Genomic DNA, 4,584 nt, shown 5'->3' on the forward strand with positions numbered 1-4,584 from the left:
ATACATATATATATATATATGTGTGTGTGTGTGTGTGTGTGTGTATGTGTGTGTGTGTGAGTGTGTGTGTATAAGCTGAGAGAGAGGTGCAGGAAGAGATGGAGGAAGTGATGGAGGCAGGCAGGCAGCCGGTGAATGGGAGTATACATATTCTGTGCAATATATGTTGTACACGTGTTGATTCAACAGGATGTCGATATGAAGGTTATGTATATAGGATTACAGAAAGCTATGTAAAGGTATATCAATAAAACGCCTGCATGTGTATATTTGTGTGTTGCTCTTTATGTGTGTGCGTATGTATGCACGCATTAATATAAGCAAGCAAGTATACTTTTGTATAATAGGCACTTATCTATAAACATACATACTTTCATGGATATATATTATTGTGCGTATATATATATATATATATATATATATATATATATATATATATATATATATATATATATATATGCATATATGTATGTACACATACGTTCATACATACATACATACATGCTATGTGCATAAGATTACATATGAGGTGTAGTCAAAAAGTATTCGCATGGGTATTAGATGGTCGTGACTTTCCTGAGCATGCGCAAAAATTTTCTTGTCTGTGGGTTTCGCCATTCGCCCGAAGTGACGCATTGAGTACAGACGAGAAGGGAGTGCAGTGCGATTTTTATTTTGAGTCAAGATGACCGAGTGCATTGAGCAAAGATACTGTATGAAATTCTGTCCAAAACTTGGTGATACGCAAGCCCAGACTATCGAGAAGTTTCAGAAGGCTTTTGGAGATGATGTTATGGGAAAAGCACACAAAAAGGTGTGGTACAACAGGTTCAAAAATGGCCGCACGTCAGTAAACAATGAGCCATGATTATGCACCACATCGTGAAGTCAGACAATTAACAAAGAATACTACCTAGGACAGCTTCATCACCATCGTGTAGCTGTGTGGTGAAAATGACATGACCTGTGGGCAGCGAAGAACTGGAAACTCCACCATGACAACACACACACTCGTTCTGCTCACGTAGTCCAAGACTTGGCTCCCTGTGACTTTTGGCTATTCCCAAAGCTAAAAAAAAAAACACCCAAAAGGAGAATATTTGAGCCAACACAGTAAGTTAAGAAAATTTCGACCGCACAGCTCTACAGCATCTACAAAAGTTATTTCCAGAAATGTTTCCAGAAGTAGCAGAAACGCTGGCTGAAGTGTTTAGACTCCCAATGCGAATACTTTACGGGACACTAAATCAAAAGGGTGAGTGTTTTTTTTTTATATTACTTGGTTTTGGCCAAAGGTTGGGTACTTTTCGACTACACCTCGTACATAAAACAAAACGTACAAATCTGCACATCCAATGTCTCCAAATACTGCACACGTACACACTTACATGCAAAAGTACCCTGCTGATGTTGAAATTCCAATGAAGGAACCTTGGATCTCGGTTAGAAACCGGCCTTTTCTCTATTGGTAACAAATCTTGAAAGAAATTTGAGTAATAATATCTATCCATCCATTAATACATATATATATAATACATACATGGATACATACATACATACATACATACATACATACATACATACATAAATACATACATACATACATACACACACGCATACATACATACATACGTAAATACATACATACATACATACATACATACATACATACTTCAAATATGTTTGAAAGATTTGAAACTGTAAAAAGTTTATTTACTACAGTTTGACAGGAAGTAGTATACTCGTCGTAGAAGAAAAAGTGTTAGCAGACCATGGCCAGTTCCTTGCGTATTGTTATGCTTTAAAGGCTGCATGCATTCCAAACGAGATATCTTCTCATCAATGTCATATACCGAAATGACAAACAACCCCGACCTAAAAGACTAGTTTTCTCTTATACAAAACCAATGGAAATATCTTAACTAGTGGCGCTCTTCGGAGGCCAAGTCCTTGAAAAATACGTATTAGAAGCGGTAAGTAATGATTCGAATATATATATATAAACTGATTACCAGTTCAAATATGTTTATAAGTTTATCCATTAAATCCATGCGTTTCGTGTTGTTTTTCTCGTGATGTATATATCTATGAGTTCCAGATTCCTCAGTTATCCTTCACTGTTGAAGATATTATCTATTGAGTTGAGTTCTATTTTCCTTTCTATTTTCCTTTTTTCCATGTTAAGGTTTTCCCTTTGTGACGGGCAACCTGTATCGATCGGCTTGCATTTGGTTCTCGTCATCAAAAGTGTATTCTATGGCGTTATTCCATTTTATGGCGTTATTATAAGTAGTAAGTAGTTGTTGATGTTATTGTCGTCGTCGTCATCGTCGTCGCCGCAGCTGCTGCTGCTGCTGAAAGAACCCCCTAATTAGAATGCCACGTACCTTGTCGCATTTAGATCAGTCTTTTCCCATTCTCTTTCAAACACCAATGGTATTGGTTATGATCAAGGTGAGTAAATTACGTTTTTGCACCCAATCCCACATATAAATGTATAAAAACAACATTAGTTTTATACTTAGCACTGATTATGATTCAGAAATTTTGTCTTTGCATTTGTTTTCATGGTACGTACCTTTCATCTACGCGTATTCTCTCTCTCGACAACAGGAAATTCTGGAAGTGACTTTACAAAAAATTGTTCGAAATAGCCTTTGTATTAATGGCCAACCTAGCAAGATGAAATTGCTAATGCTTGACATGAACGCATCCCTCTCTATCTTTCTCTTTCTCTCTCTCTCTCTCTTCCTCTCTCTCTATCTACCTCTCCTCTCTTATATCGATGTAACATTGACATCTGCTCTTCTCATTTTGTTACTTGCATATTATATCCAACCACAAACGCCAAGTCATACGCCTTTACTTCTCACATAATCCACATTTTTACACTACTAAATACAACACACAACTTTGTCCCCAAGCAATTCCACTCTAAACTGAAATATCCTTGTGAATACCTGCAAAAAGGATGATGACAAGTAGCGTAAAATTTGTAGGATATTTCAAGTCGCGAAGTGTATCTGCATCGCAGTTTCTATTCCTGGGAACTTACCTTTTGTGTTTCGAAGCTAGTCACTTTTATTCGGTTAATTATTGATTTGCATTTACTAATTAATATATAATCTTGTACACCGTGGAAATAATTGCCAAAGTTTCATTGCAATATTCTCCAAGAATTAAATGGTTCTTTAAATCTATAACGCCAATAAAAATTACGGATGAAATAATTTTATATACGGAATTGCAATCAAATATAAATGGTAAATTACACTGGAAAGTTATTACTTACAATTAATCAACTAATTTTCGAAATTCGAATTAGTGGAACGCTACATAATTCTACTTAAGATACATTTCCCCTCATAAGTAAGCAAAAATGATTAACCCATATGGGTAATAGATAATCATATATGTAATTATACTGGATAAGTTTTATGTATTATATAAATTTATGTATACGTTTGCAAATGCATACACACGCAAAGACACATATATCTATAATACAGACATATACATATATATACAAATATATATATATGTGTGTGTGTGTGTGTGTGTGTGTGTGTGTGTGTGTGTGTGTGTGTGTGTGTGTGTATGTGTGTTAATATATTATATTGTATATGTATATAAAACATAGTTATGTATAAAGCATATATATATATGTATCAAGCAAAATTTATTACCTTATTATACACAATATATGTAATTACAAATGTATATACGGCTGTGTGATTTATATACACATTCGTGTTTTTACATGCCTGTGTCTGTATGGATAATTAGCACGTGTAATTAGCACAGGTATTCTGAATTAATAATTCGGGAAGATTTGCTTACTTTGATTAATTCTCTACGAGTGAGTAATATAAAGTAAACTTTCCAAGATGGAAGTAAATGTGCCTTAGTGTAAAAGCAATGATTAATGAGTGAAGTAGATGAGATACATTTGATTACCATTCTTCAAAACCTTAATTATTTTAACAGAGTAGTATAATAAATGTCGGATTTATAGCCCTTCGAACTATATTATTTGCACTGCAGAGTTAACTTTCTTTACAATATGAATTACATGCCACTAGAATGTATCATAATATCATAACATCAGTAACGTCAACTGAATAGATTTCACACAAATACCACGGTTGATTAGATGGACATCTAACTCGGATCAGATTTATAACATGCATAACGAAATTAGTAACTTATTAACGGCGTTTATAAGATTAGGTTCCGAACAGTCTAGCATGTGTTTACAGACACATCGGGACCGAGCATGTCGCAATTTTTTAGGGATATATACAAATGAGAATATGATACTCCTCAGTCAACGGTCTCTGTGTCTGTGTATAGATAGAAAGAGAGACAGATAAACAGATATATAGATAGATAGATAGATAGATAGATAGATAGATAGATAGATAGATAGATAGATATAGAGAGAGATAGATAGATAGATAGATAGATCGATAGATAGATAGATAGATAGATAGATAGATAGATAGATAGATAGACAGATAGATAGATAGATATAGATATATTATACACACACAGATATATATATATATATGTATATATATATAT

This window comes from Octopus bimaculoides, chromosome 12 (assembly GCF_001194135.2).
Source record: "Octopus bimaculoides isolate UCB-OBI-ISO-001 chromosome 12, ASM119413v2, whole genome shotgun sequence".
NCBI classification, from domain to species: domain Eukaryota; kingdom Metazoa; phylum Mollusca; class Cephalopoda; order Octopoda; family Octopodidae; genus Octopus; species Octopus bimaculoides.